Below are 16,358 nucleotides of genomic sequence, written 5' to 3'. Positions count from 1 at the left end.
TGATTTTAGCCATGATTGTCTGCATCAGTTGGTTTTCTTCAATATTTCCAAATCCACTATTGTTCAAAATATCACACGACATTTTCCATTCAACCAGCATGAAACCCTGTCAGATTTCTTCTTGTATCATCCCCTCCCCTCCCCTGCCTGGATCTGAGTCTCAATTTCATGCCAAGGTGCTGACTTAGCAGAAATGCCAAGCATAGTGGCATGGTGATTTCTACCCCTAACCAGGAGACACTTTTCATTTATATTCATCAAGGAAGTATTCCACAGGCATCAAACCATGTACCCAGATTTCAGTTTGTTATTTGATTATCCCACTTAATCCTATTAGATACTGATCTTTTAAATAGCACAAAAACTGCTGACAAAACGTCTCTGCAAACATCAAAAAGTATTCGATTTCACAATTAGCCTTAGTAAAAATTGATATTTACACTTATTCAAATATTAACTGAGGGAAATTTCAAATGAAAATAAAAAGAGTTCAGTCTCTTAAGAAAATAAAATCTTACAAGACACGGTGATACTTGGTGAGTGAGATAAACTGACCTCTTTTCTTCCCCATTTAGAAACCTGGGGATTCTCTAGGAGCACTTTCTCCATATATGACTAAATGGTTTAGTTTCTTCAGAGACCTGGATTTAAAGTCTATTCCCACCTTATGGAGACTCTTTCATTTCTGTTTCTCATGAAACCTGCATTTTAGAGGGGATGCATACTGTATATGGTGGTATACACTATATAAATACGACACATAGAAAATGAAATATCTATTAATGTCTAAGAATTTAAAATATTTTGAGGAAAAAAAGGGACTCCAACACACATACGGAAAGACAATATAAACAAAAACAGATGAAAGTCAATAGGTTTTAAAAAATCATGTAATTAATATATAGGGAAAATAATAGAGTGATTATGAGATACTTGGTAAAATGTTCATCTAGAGGAAGACAAAAAAAAAATCTTCTTAGGTGACTGATATTAACAGAGTACCAGACCAAAGTCAGAAAAGCCACATCATGAACAAATCATATTATTTACTCATGCCTCCGTTTCCTCATCAGCTAAATGGATCTAATGAGAGATCTCATTAGATCTTTCAACTCACAGGGAATTTATAGAATTATATTAATATTATTATATAAGTGCACTTGTGGAAAGCACAGCTCTATAAATGCTGAGAATTTTCTTTTTTTAACCTTCATTATATTCTTTACCAAAATGATCAGGAAACAGAATAAAACAATAATTTAAAAAGCATACTTCTACATAAAAGGTTTCCATAAACTTAACAGGTTCTTTCTGTTTTTGAAAGACAAATAATACAAAGATGAAAAGTTCCTAGAATCAAAATAGTGTATCAACAAATGGTATAAAATATTCAAAATATTGAGGAATTTTTCCATGTAAATTAGTAAATATTAAAAAGCAACTTCCTGGGGCGCCTAGGTGGCTCAGTAGGTTAAGTCTCTGCCTTCTGCTCAGGTCATGGTCCCAGAGTCCTGGGATCAAGCCCCATGTCAGGCTCCCTGATCAGTGGGGAATCTGCTTCTCCCTCCCCCTACTTGTGTTCCCACTCTCTCTCCCTCTCAGTCTCTCTAATAAATAAATAAAATCTAAAAAAAAAAAAAAAGCAGCCCTCCTAAAAAGACAAACATAATTTTTAGTTCTGGCCCAGTGGTTTTGGCACTATTTCATGGGGGAAGAAAAGAAAGGACAGCTGGGGCTAAATTGAAGTCATTCTGTAAGTTGAATAATAATTTCCTCAGTTGCCTTTACTATCCATCTCTATTTTCTTGATGTTTGTCTTAATTGGCACTTAAACTATTGCATATTTAATCACCTACTATATACTAAGCTTTGAGCTAGGTATTTGATAATGGGGAGAGTGAAATATAGTCCCTGACTTTTGAGGGTTCACTGTTCATTGGAAAATGCTAGCATGTAAATTCTATAGAATAAAGAGGCAATGTCCACTGTTGATGGAAGTGCAAACTGACGCATACATTTGGGAACAACTTGTTTTTTTCTTCTAAAGTGAACAGGCACCTATTCTATCACCCAATAATTCCAACCCTAAGTATATGCCCAAAAGTAATTCTTGCATATGTTCATTCATGCAATGCTCAAGAATGCTCACAGCAACATAATATTTAAAAATTGAGAACCCAAGCATTAATCTTTAAGAAAATAAAGAAATTAAAAATAAATAAATGTAAAATTGTCTCACAATGGAATGCAATTGTGAAAATAAATTATCTTCAGCCCATGGGCAATACCATGGAAGAATATTAGGAATACTGCATTGAGTGAGCAAAACAAACTGCTTACAGCATGATACCATTTTAATAAAGTTCAAAAACAAGATATGTATGTATTACATTTTTAAAAATACATACATATCAGGTTACATTACTGTAAAACGCAAAAGAAGTATAAACCCTAAATTCAGCATAGTGGTTTTATTTAATGGGAGGCAAGAAGGAGCACTGGGGAAGTGCATCCATGTAACTTCAATGGAACTGTCATAATCTAGTTCATAAGTTGTTTGGTGGTCTCACAGTTCAATTTATTATTATGCTTCTTAATTTCTTATATGTTAAGAATATTTTTGTTTGCATCAAATTTCTTAAAATAAGAATTAAATAATTAAAAAAAAAAACTTTCCACATCATGAAATTGCACTAATTCTGTCTGAAGAAGTTCGGGAAGAAAGCCATGACATTTCAACAGAGCTAGAAAGCTTAATTCATTTTCCATGAGGAAAAGGGCATTAGCAAGGGCCCAGGGATGTGAAAGAGCAATGGGGTAAGTGAGGAAAATGTATTGGGGCTGGAGCAGAGGACACATGGGGGAAGAGGCAGATGATGCTGACAAAGGAACTCATCACTTCTGTGGAAAGTCATATGTTCCAGAAAAGGAAGACGTTTATCTTGTAAGCAGTGGAATGATCCTGATGTCTTACTTTAAAGCAGGTAAGTCACAAGATCATTTTTTTCAGAAGGATAACCACAGTGGCAGAATTGTGGAAAACAATCAGTAGAGGAAAGACAAGTGATAGCCCTTAAAGGGGTGATGCAGTTGTCCAGGTGGCACAAGATGAAGATTTCAACAAAGCTTTCAGTAGAGAAGAAAAGAGATGGGCATAAGGCATTTAAGGGTCAATTATAGCTCAAAAAATCTGGAATTTTAAGAAAATACTTTTACAGGATAGATTTGGCGATTAAACAGATATAGGGGGTTAGGAATAATTAAGAGCCACAGACAAGAGCCACCATAAATTTTGGTATTCCTTCATAGGTTCATGGATGATGAGGCTCTTAAGCAGCTAACATGATGGAAGAAATGGTTTGACAAGGGAGATTAAGTTTGGGACTTGCTGGGGTTGAAAATGTTTGGGAAATCCATTTGCATATGTTGGTAGGCACTTGAAAATACTGTAGGAAGTTAGTATAGAAACTCAAATTTATGTACCCTAACTAGTAGCAGTGATCAACAATTAAAATAATGTCCTTGATAGAAAGAGCAGCAAGAAAACCTTGAAGAGTACCGAGGATGGATGAAACTTGGGAAAAAAGAAACAGAAAGAGAGAGAGATTTAAAGGAATAGAAGCAGCAGCAGCAGCAGCAGCAGCAGTAGTAGTAGTAGTAGTAGTTAAGAGCACTAGACTCCAGAGGCAGAGTGCAAAGTTTCATAATATTCCTCTACTATCTTTGGTCAAGCCACCTAACTCCTCTCTTCTTTAGTTTTCCCAACTGTAAAACAGAAACAAGAACAGTATTTCCTCATAGGATCGCTTTGTGGATTAAATTAGTTAATATGTATAAAATGTCTGACATGTATTTCTCATCCATTTAACAGAATGTACTGTAGACTATGCAGCTAGGCCTGGTTATGCAGGACTGTAATTATCTGTTACAGAAGAAACAATTATACATATGTTGTGATTTGAAATTCCTGAAAAGACACCTTGCTGCTACCACCACAATCCCAAAACTGCCCAATATCTCCCATCTATTGATTGATATCAGAAACCCCCTTTACTGGGACACCTGGATGGCTCAGACAGGTAAGTGCCTGTCTTCGGCTCAAGTCATGGTCTCAGGGTCCTGGGATGGAGCCCCTTGTCAGGCTCCCTGCTCAGTGGAGAGTCTGCTTCTTCCTCTCCCTCTGCCTCTCCCCCTGCTTGTGCACACATTTGCGTGCACTTTCTTTCAATCTCCCCCTCTCAAATAAATAAATGAAATCTTTTTTTTAATTTATTTTCTTATGTTATGTTAGTAAATGAAATCTTAAAAAAAAAAAGAAACCTTCTTTACTGATGATGAGGCATTCAAATCCACGATACTAAGTAAGTTTTAAAATGCAGAGTATGGGAAAATTAACATAGTAGCTTAAATCTATGCAACAAATTTATAGTGGGAGAATAAAGGACTATCCTTTCCTAAGGATGATCCTTTCCTAAGAACATAGTTGAAAGCCGTAAGAAGAAAAGTAGAAGGCACCTGAAATGGAGTGAGTGAACTAGGCAAGGTGAACGGCTCTAGAGAGAGGAGGCTGGAGTGAACATTCAACTCTCTTATTTTGCACTGAACTAATTCCTCCTGACTTAAAAGTTTTGGAGATCAATGTTTTTCTGTCGTAACAAGAAGTAGCTCTACTATTGAACCTTAGTTTTCTTCTGTGTGGATTAAGTGGTAAAATTTACGTAACACACTTAGCATAGTGCCTGTCATAAAATACATGTTCAATAAATGTTGTCTCTAGCGATCTATGCTTCAGGCTGCAAAAACTTCTGTTAATTCACAGTAACCCTATCCCATTCTCTCCCAGTGATGTGACACAAGATTGTCAAGAAATGCTCTGCAGGATGACTTATGAAAGTAGATTTCTGTGCTGGAGAAAGAGATGATAGTTATAAAGGAATAATAATAATAACAAGACAAGAACAAAACCAACAATAATCAGAGTATTAATAAAGACTCTTTACAGTGTGCCAGATACTATGCCATCACATTCCACACAATACTTTAGTGCATAAGGTATTTAGTTTGTACATTGCCTTTTTCATTTCCAAATATTAGTTTTGGCTAAAGACATAGTTATTAATGAAAGTTCGTTCTAAAAATTTGTGAAAGTACCAAATAAAAAATTAAATCAACAATAGGAGGAATTAATACGTGACAAATGTGTCACTTCATTAACATTACCATGGAAAACTTGCACAGATTATATAATTGTTAGGAAGAGAGTAAACTTCAGCACAGTACTCTCCCTTTCATGTCCTTATTTCCTTCTGTTCCCCCTGGAAGTGGTAGTCATTGACTGTAAAATTCATGTTGCTTCTCGGAAAGTCAAGGATAATTGACATTTTCAGACATTTTGCTGCTCTCCTCCTATTTCTCATTAGTTGCAATCCCAAGATTTTTAAACTATCTAAATGCATGCTTGATATTTTTAAGATTAACCATTCTATAGTAAAATGAAAGGACCACTTTTTCAAGTGGCTAAGGAATAGAAATTTGAGTCTAAGAAACTGTGTATAAAGAAGGAATAAGAAGGGAAAAAAACAGCAGTCAGCTGCTTCCTCATTTGGTTCAAGACTGAATTTTTCTTTAAGGAGAAATGAAGATGAATAGGCAGAAGCATACTTCAAACGATAATTATTAGACCAATTATTGAACACACCTAAACAAAGTTTGCCTAAAATCACATCTAATTTCTCAGTCAAAAAGTTTTCTTCATTTTTTAGTCCCAAAATTTTGTTAAAAATTATATTGATATATTCATTCACTCTTTTAAAAAATCCATATTTTATGGGGTGCCTGAGTGGCTCGGTCGGTTAAGCACCCAACTCTTGGTTTCAGCTCAGGTCATGATCTCAGGGTCCTGGGATGGGCCCGCATCAGCCACACGCTGGGCGTGGATCCCGCTTAAGATTCTCTCTCCATCCCTCTACCCTTCCCCCTGCAAATCCACATTTTATAATAGAATGTTGATGCTTTATGTACAACTGATGAATTTTTTCATCAATTATGTACTAGAAGTATGGGAACATAGAATAAGTGAGGGAGAAAACAATTTTATTCTGTTTCTAATTTAATGTGACAAGAGTGAGACAAAGAAAGCCATGGCATTAAAGAGATTTCTTTTTGACATCCTAAATTACCTGTTTTAGGTAAGGTCATGTTTTTTATTTTCTTCCAAATATTTTTCACAAGAAACTTGCTTGTATTTGTTGGGTATTTATTTTCATTTCATATTTTGCATAGGAGGAATCAATAGCTGACTTTAAAATAAGAATGGGTTACTCAGAAATAACCACCGAGCAGAAGATATCAGCACACAGCAGAGAACTGATACAAAGTAGACTTCTGCTGCCCTCTTTTGGAATAAGTCAGTGAACAAAACCACTTCTGAGTCTATGTATTTTACTATTGTCTGTGTCCTACCACAGCCACAGTGCTTAGGAAACAAAGGGCTAGGACTCAGTTATGAAATACCCTGTTATTTAAAAATTGGAGATTTACTTTTATGGACACAAAAAATGTTACTTTTAGCAAAGGATTACTTAATAGCGTACTGTATAAAAGTATAACTGCTTTAAATATATTAAATCCAATTCAATGATAACCCCCAACCTAAAATAATAATCTTATAGTCAATATTTTAGATTTTAAGTAGCCTTATAGTTACAATTTTCAGTATAAAATTTAAAAAGTAATGGATTTAATTATGCAAAACATTAGGAAAGCCTTTATTTAGTCTACCATAATTAAGAAAAAGCTCTGAATATATTTTAGCTTCTAATATATTTATACCCATTTTGGCAATAATATTGAAACTTGACAGTGATATTACTATCATTCAAAGGTAGTTCTCAAATGTTTGGTAAGCCTGTAGAGATTTTTAGAATTAGATAAATTCAGACAAAGCTTAGATCTGATCCTACAATTCATCACCCTTCCCTTCTTCCACCAGAAAAACTACCACAAAAATGTATGAGCCCTGATATTAAACTTCAGTAATAACTGTAAATTACCTCTGATACCAAGCAGAAAAAAACAAAATCAACAAAATATGCATATGCTTTTACTGAGATGGAGCAAAAAAAAAACAACAACAACAAACCACCCATCAAGTACAGTGTGTATCAAAAGTCACAAGAATGTTGAAATCTGATAACGTTCCTCAGCAGTATGAGCTCCTTTGGAAAGATGCATCTTGAAAATATGACAAAATAAATGACTGCATATAATAATTCTAGGCAGGAACAACCTAATATTTCAGGATACTAGAATACACCATCAACAAATAGAACTTAAAACAACAGCAAACAAAACAAATAAGTGGACTTGGGACAAGATAAATATGTGGCCAAAATCCTCATGATAAAGGACCATTTTTTCCTTGAGAAAAATTTCTTTTTGAACATATCAAAATGGAGTTTTACAGGATTTATTCATAAAATTAAATTCTTTCCCTACGGCATACAAATACCTGACAGCAGCTTCATGTGTGGATAAAAGCCTTGCTCCCATCATTCCATGCAATGAGAAAATTTTAAACTCTTGGCTACAATATAACACATCAAGAGCTAAGATCAAGAGTTGCAGACATGAGTATAATTTAGTATATAGTTTGATGTAAATAAATGATAATCTACAAAATATCTATGTAATACATGAAATCTTACAATCAGTAGTCTTCTTTCCTTTTTAGATATTTTTGTAATCCTACTATTATTCCATGATATTTAGATGCCTAAATCAAAACACTTATTAACTGAATTAATACTAATAATTATAAATATGGGTCACCAAACTTTCATCTTATTTTAAAATTACATAAATTTGAATTCTGTTATCATTCAAAAGTGACAAGATATTTTAAGACAGATGGCAAATAAAATTATCAACTGATTAACAAAGATTATATTATTAGAAGTAAAATCTCTGCATAAACTTTGGACTGGAAGATGATCATGGCAATGAGGTATAAATGAAGCTAAATTATGTTGTCTTGTTGCAGGAGTCCAAACACCCAGGTGCAACTAGCCATATTGGATATTGTAGAGTAAGCCTAGATCTATAGATAAGTAATTTGTTTGATTTGGGGTAAGAAAATTAAATAGACTTTGTCTAGACAGAATGACCTCACTGCATACATTTGCTCCCACAGAAGCCAGAATCTAATGAAAATTCTAAATTACTTTATTAAATAAATGTCTTTAGCTATGCATATATGTTGCTTCCTATTGAGGTCCTAGCAATTCTACTGTGGCAGTAGTAAATTTCATACTGCATTAAAAACTGTAGAAAATTCCTGTGACATGAACATAACAAATTGTACAGAATTCACTACACTCTTATTTATTACATTTTTGTAGTGTGGGTTTCTATTTAAATTTACTACTATCAAAAAAAACTTACTACTATCAGCGAATAACCATGCAGTCTTAATAGGATCCTATAGACTAAATTTGGTGATTTTAGGATATATTATATAATTATTAAACAAATAAGAACTGGCAGAAATGAGAAGATAAAGAAAATCCCAATTTGCTTGCATTGTCTATTTCTAATATGGGTGTGTCTGTGTGTGTGAGTGTGTGGATGCATGTTGCTTTGTTTTAAATTTAATTTAGGTTTTTATTATTGTTCTTCTGATTGTGGTTTACTAGGTTGGGGAAATTAAATATTTAACTGAAGAAAGATACAGGGAAATGTATGGATGGAACTTTAGAATTAGGGGTGAAAATTCTCTGATTGGCTGAAGGTGTCAATAACATAACTTTCAAGAGAAGTTAGCTATTCCAGAGGAGGTAGGCTGGCAGCAAAACTAAACTTTATATTTGAACCACTCATACTATCTTTTTATATAACTAACATTTACTGATTCATGTCACTATGAAAGGATCACATCCTTTAAAATCAATTTCAAGTGCTGACAATTATTTGGGCTACTTTAAAATACAAATACAGCAATGAACAAATGGCCATGGTGAATAACTTAAAGGAGATACAATAATTAGTGTGGCCATTGGAGTTCTGAAAAAGATACATGGTGAAGTAAATATCTTGCAATTTCACAAGTTATATGGATTAGGTATCATGTTTATGAAGTGGTTGCAGGTTTCTTAGAGCAATAGTAAAGCAGTTTCCCCTGTTCCATAGTTTGTAAAATAAGAATGAAACCTGAAAAATAGCTGGCAAGATATAAGTATGCAGGTCCCTTTATGTTAAAACAAAAAATTCTGCTGATTTTGCCACTTCCAGCAGAGCTGAAAAGTCTGTGAGTGATCAGCATTTCAGCATTCCTCAATACTACAACTACTTAGTCATTGTGGGGTTTTTTTCCTCAGTTATTGACCGCTGGCTACAATCAATTTCGATTGCCACTGGCAAGTCAAACTTACAATGCATCCATCTTTCAAGGCTTGGCATAAAAACCTAATTCTGACTTGGTACAGAGTGACTCAATCAGTTCCAATTCTTTGTCTAGCTACTCGTGTTGAGAAGTGCAGAGACAAGCACAGGGGACCAGAAGCCAGGCTGGGGATGATGTGGGAAAAGGTTGTCTCTTTGGTGCCAGAGGAAATAGATTCTCACCCAAAGGGAAATAGTGCAAACGGCTGAAATGGGATAAGTATTATATACCATGATTTCCACACCAATACTTAACATGAGGCTGCCAAAATTTAGCTCCTTTCTTTTGAGAACTTGGGTTCCCCATCTTGGGGCATCAGATGGATTACAGGACTTCACAATTAAAAGGCAGGGTTTTAGGGGCACCTGGGTGGCTCCGTCGCTGGGCATCTGCCTTCAGCTCAGGTCGTGATCTCGGGGTCCTGGGATCGAGCCCCGCTTCGGGGGCTCCCTGCTCGACATGTCTAAAAGAGAGGTTATAATGCATGAAGGGCAGCAGCTATAGAAAAGAACGGACTAAAGGCAAAAAGGAGCTCATGGAGCTTCACAATGTGAAGTTATAACAACAGTCCTCCGGTCCTAGCATGGGCTAGTGGAGTTTTTGGGTCAGCAAAAGGGTAAAAAACACCCGTCCTATTTAGGTCACTCTTTATGCTGTGTGATGCCCAGAAGGGTGTACTGGCAGCCTTATTACACCAAACACATTTTGCCCAGGCAATGACTAAGCACCAGCATCCGGCAAGCACTCAATCACTACGCAAAAAGCATTATCCCTTTCTTCCTTGCTAAGAAAAATCCAGTTCAGATTGTGTGGTGATGTAATCAGCCCCATGGATAAATCATCTTTAGTAATTCTATTCTCTTTTCCCTGAAGATTTGTGCAGAGGTATGTGTAAAATCTAAGTATAATCAGTTAAACTAAATAGAAAGTTGGCTGGATATACAGGATAATAGATGTAATTAAGAATACTTTCTTTTTTCCATTTTTACCTTCACTCTTTTGTTTTCTACCTAGGATGCTGCTATAGGAAATTATGATGCTTAGAGCTCTGGCTACCACTGTGACCAAGAGTGGACCACTGTGATGCTGATCCACTCAGTCGGAAAGAGGAGAAAGATGAAATAACCTGGATCATTGTAACATCACTGAGCTGTTGCGACCATCTTGTACACCAGACTTCTAGTTACTTACAAGAATCAAATGTCATTATTGTCTAGCTATTATTGTTAGAGCATTCCATTACCTAAAACAAAATTTAATCCTTACAGTTACATAACAGTGGTGCTGGAAGCTCAGGTAAGGTAGCATAAGTAATTGTTTTGAAAGGGGGTATTCTAGTTTGGGCAAACAACAAGGTTGTTGCAAGCCAAGTCCTCAGCAAAAAATTGGCAGAATTGGGTGTGTTATTCTTAATGAGTCTAGAACACTGCCTTCTAACACCAGAATGCAAATTCAAGTCTGTAAAAGGAAACTAAGTGTTAGGGCAACCTGTGGACATGGACTCTGTCATAAGAAAAGTAGTAGTGATGGGACATAAGGAGGCCCAGGTATAAGATGAAATCTGCCACTCTAATAAGGAATCCACCATTATCTACTGACAGATTCATCTGGAGAAAAAGTCAGCAAGTAATTGCCCAAGCCAAGTTTTAGTGAACTAAATTTTCTCAGGTCAAAGGGTTTACCAAGATGAAGAAGCCTCCACGGACTTCTCATGTTTCAGCCTTGGAAATAATAATAGGAATAAAAAGAAAAACAACAATAGTCACTGCTACTTTTTGTTGAATAACTAGTATTTGCCAAACATTAGATTATTATCTTGATTAACCCTAATAACAGCCACTACCCAGGAAAACACTAGGCATATAATAGGTCTTCAATAAACTTATGTTCATTGTAAAAATGAACATATGAACAAATGATATAACTCTTATTACTTCCATTTAACAGATGAGGAAATTAAGATTCAGAAAAGATAAGCAAATAACGCAAGACTATATATCCATATATCCACTTACTATCCAGTAAGTGGAAAGACTAAAATCTAAATCTTCCTAATCCCCAAACCCAGGTCCTTAAGAATCTGGTCCATAGCATTGCTTCCAAGGTGTTCAGTGGATGACCAATTTTTTATATTTAAAAGTAGTCAGTGCACTTATCTTGTTGTGGGGTTTCCTGGGTTTGTATTAGATGTCTAATCTCTGAGGTTCTGAGCACTCATTTATCTGGATTATGGATGACTGTATATTGGACAACATTATTTTCTTGATATATTCTTCTTTCTTCCACTTAGATGGAGCAGGTTTCTTAAATGGCACGATCTCCAAGAGAGGTATTAAGTGGGAAGTGCCCTCTGCCATAATGATGGACATTGGTTACATGGGTATTGTAGTCAACTGACCATGGATTTGTCCATAAAAAGTCTAGAGATTAGAGCCTCAAATTGGAAGCAAGAGTCCACCAGCCCCAATTCCTTAGAAATAGAAAATATCTCCCTGTTCCATACCTCCAATTATGGCCGTTAGGAATAAGATTATAGAGTTTTGTGGGCCCTGATTTGTCCCCTAATATCTTGCTAGCTTGGTTGAGTTCCCACAACTAGAGTTAACATCAACTCTGGCCTGAAAGCCAGTTTCAGAGGGGTCAATACTACTATGTGCAAGGTCACCTGGGCTTCCATCTACTCTAAGATACTTATTGAGAGTATCTATTTATAATTAGCTCTCTTATAACCAACTGGGTGACACCTCTCACTGGGAAACAATTGACATATGAAACACACAAATAACTAATACTACCCTAGCTCTTTAATGTGAAATGCATTTAATGTAGTTGTTGATAATTTTGTACTGGAAAATTATATAATCTTTGATATGTGCAATACATAAATTTTCTTCCCTATGGAATATCTTTGGAAAAATTTTATTGTTGTCTGAGAAAAATCATATTCATCATAAAAATAACAATCTTTATTAGTTTTTAATGGTTAATTAATCAGTAATTAATTTTAATTAAAAACAAAATACTATTAATGGTGACCAATAACCCACTATTAACTATTGGTATAAAAAATTCCAATAACTAATAATTCTTACCTACTTAATATGAAATACATTTAACATAATTGCTGATAAATATTTCCTGGAACAATCATGTGGTCTTTAATTTCTTTATGGTATAAATTGCTTCCTTATCACACAGTATGTCTTCATAAAATTATTATTTTATTCTGAGGGAAAATTCTGCTAATCATCAAATAGTAACCAGTGAGTCACTTTTCATTGAGTGTAAGCTGTGTGTCTCTTGAGCTGACTTACTAGATTAGTGCTAGATTTTGGTCTATTTACCTACCTAATGACTGAAGGAAGACTCCTTTGATTCAGAATTGCTGAGAATGGAGAATTTGAAACAATTTACAACTTTGTAAAGTTATGCAGTGGCTTGACCCATTTATTCACCCATTTATTCATCACAGGTGGAAGAATTACTCTCTTTCAACTAACCTGAATTTATGTAATGATACTGACTGAGCAATCAGCAAAGCTTTTATTTTAAATTAAACAAATATTTATTGAAACCTTCTATGTACCAGACACTGTAGCGGATCCTAGACTTGTAAGGACAAATCATGGACCCTGGTATGGAGACAAGATGTGATGTTTAGTAGCAGACATTTTTTAAAGTATTTTTTTAAAACAAAGTACAAAGTTCATATAGAAAAATGCAAAATTTATATAGATTGATGAATTTTTACAAAATGAACAAACTAATATAAACAGCACCTGGAACACAAAATGGATCATTATCAAGACTAAATACACCCCTCATGTTTCCTTTCACTCATTGTAACTTCAAGGGTAAACACTATTCTGACTTTTCATACCTTATATTGGTTTTACCTCATTTTAAACTTTATATAAGTGAAATCATATAGTATATGTGTTTGATTTTTTTTTAACATTTTGCTTTCAAAACTCATCACATCTTTGCATGTGGTTGTAATTCAGTTCTTCTTACTGCTGTATGGTATTTCATTAAGCGAATACACCACAGTTGATTTATATATTTTACTGTAGACAGAAATTTGGGTTGTTTCAAGTTTAGGGTCATTATGAATTGTAAGGCTATGAAAATTCTTGTTTGTGTCTTTTGATGAACATCTTACATATTTTGAGGGATTATATATACCTAAAATTAGATTTACTAGATCATAAAGTCCACACATGCTTAGTTTTAGTAAATATTACCACACATTTCTCAAATGTGATTGTATCAATTTACAATCCTACCAATAATTTATAAGATTTCAACTAACTTCAGATCCTCGGCCATATTATCATTGTTCATTTCCATTTTAGGCTTTCGGGTATATAACAGCATCTTAATCAAGTTTTAATTTGCATTTTCTGGTGATTAATGATGTCGAGCACTTTTTAGCATGTTAATGGATCATTTTCTTTCATAAGCACCTGTTCAAGCTCTTTGTCTATGTACCCCTCCTCCCTGACCTTATTTCTATTGACTTTTAGTTCTTTATATTTTGTTGATATGAAGCTTGCATCAAATATATTCTTCACGCATATCATACCCTCAATTTGGTAGCTTGCTTTTTCACTCTCTTAATTGTGTCTTCTGAGAATAAATTACTAAGAACTTCTTAATTTTATAAATATTCCAATTTTTCAAAACTTCCTTTATAGTTAGCACTCTTAAATCTTATTGAATACATTTTTATCTATTCCCAAGGTCAAGAAGGTATTTTTTTCTTCTAAAAGTTTTATCTTTAAAAAATTTTATATTTAGATCTGGAGTGGATTTTGAATACAGTTTAAGGTCAAGATTTATTTAGTATTGTATTCAGTGGCCAAACACCACTTCTTGAAAATACCATTTTTCCCCTCTGGTCACAGAGTCACCTTTGGCATAAACTAGGTGCCTAATTTGTGGGTATGTTTCCACACTCCTTATTTGTTCCATTTGTCTATTCATCTAACCTTACATCAATACCTCATTGTCTTAGTTACTATAACTTTACAGTAGTTTTCTTTATCTAATTATAATTGACATACAGTATTATACTAGTTTCAGGTATACAACATAGTGATTTGATAATTTATACATTGTAAAATGATCAACATGATCGGCTAGTTACCATCTGTCATGATAACATTTACTACAATATTACTGACTACATTCCCTATGCTGAACATTACATCCCCATGACTTAACTTATTTTGTAACTGGAAGTGTGTACCTCCTAATCCCCTTTACCTATTTCACCTGTCCCCAAACCTCCCTTCTCTCTGGAAACTACCAGTTTCTTCTCTGTAACTATGAATCTGTATCTATTTTGTTTTGTTTGTTCTTTTTTTTTTTTTTTTTAGATTCCACATAAGTGAAACCTTTTTTTTTTTTTAAAGATTTTATTTATTTATTTGACACAGAGAGAGAGATAGTGAGAGCAGGAACACAAGCAGGGGGAGTGGGAGAGGGAGAAGCAGGCTTCCCGTCGAGCAGCGAGTCCTGTGTGGGGCTTGATCCCAGGATCCTGGGATCATGACCTGAGCTGAAGGCAGACGCTTAATGACTGAGCCACCCAGGCGCCCCACATTATGTGAAATCTTATGGTAGTTGTCCTTCGCTGACTTATTTCACTTAGCATAATACCCTCTAGGTCCATCCATGTTGTCACAAATAGCAAGATTTGATTCTTTTTTGTGGCTGAGTAATATTCCATTGTGTATGTAAACCACATCTTCTTTATCCATTCCTCTATCAATGTATACTTAAGTTGCCTCATAACTTGGCTATTGTAAGTGATGCTGCAATGAACACAGAAGTGCATATATCTTTCCAAATTAGTGTTTTCCTTTTCTTCAGATAAATACCCAGAAGTAGAAATGCTGGATCATATGGCAGTTCTATTTACAATAGTTCTTGGTTTGGTGGTATAAGGTATAGAATTCAAACTCTGTTATTCTTCTTCAAGGTTTTCTCAGTTCTTCTTGGCATATTATATAGCAGAGATTTTCCTTCAATACTTTGACAGCAGGGTAGAGGGATTAATTAACTGCCTTTACGTTACAGGAAGGTGACACAAAGGTGAGATCTGAGATGGGACTTGAAGGTTGAGTAGCAGTTTGATAGGTGGTGGATTTTTTTTTTAAAGTATAAATGCATGATTGCAAATTTAAAGAAAGTCACATTGCATAGAGAAATTTCATTCATTTTCAAATAATGCTCCCTAACAGAGTTTGCCCTATGGACCTCCTCTAATAATAACCAAACTGAAAACTAGAATACAAATGATCATTACAAATATGCCAAATGATATATTCTGCAAATATGAGAAAGAATTATTTCCTCTGACCTCGCCATTCTTTCTTAGAATGTCATTAGACACTTATGGCTACTAATTTCCTAACATAGACATAGTCTAGAAAAATGTGTGTGAAGTAGCACTTAGTGACTAGGGGAACATATTTTATCGAATCCTGCACTCTCACTGGTTTGCTCAGAAATGGAGGAGGTGATCCCTGAGTGTGAAAGACGAAGAACCTACATAGTTACACTTTGTTCCTACTTACACACAAAAAAGTTTAGCAAATGCAGGTGAGATTACAAAGACACCAAATAGGAGATTTCAGATTATTTGTAGATGGGATGATAAATCAAGAGAGGCAAGATAATGCTGAAAACAAAAAAAATAACAAAAACAAAACCTATATAGAAAGACTCATTAGATTCTGATTTGGGCTCTGATTTGGGCTCCTTCAGATCATTTGTCCAAGCCCTGATTTACATCAAAGCCCTTATCCAAGATGGTTTCTAGGAGTTGGAGGGAAGGTGATCAGTATATCATCTACCATTCATTAGATATTTCACTTATCTACAGTTCAGGGACTGGAGGACCACTCAAAGG

Source organism: Callorhinus ursinus, unplaced genomic scaffold (assembly GCF_003265705.2).
Source record: "Callorhinus ursinus isolate GAN/ISIS: 27379988/994484 unplaced genomic scaffold, GSC_fseal_2.0 scaffold3, whole genome shotgun sequence".
In the NCBI taxonomy this organism is placed as follows: domain Eukaryota; kingdom Metazoa; phylum Chordata; class Mammalia; order Carnivora; family Otariidae; genus Callorhinus; species Callorhinus ursinus.
The sequence above is the reverse complement of the archived record's forward strand: the minus strand, read 5'-3'. Positions refer to the sequence as shown.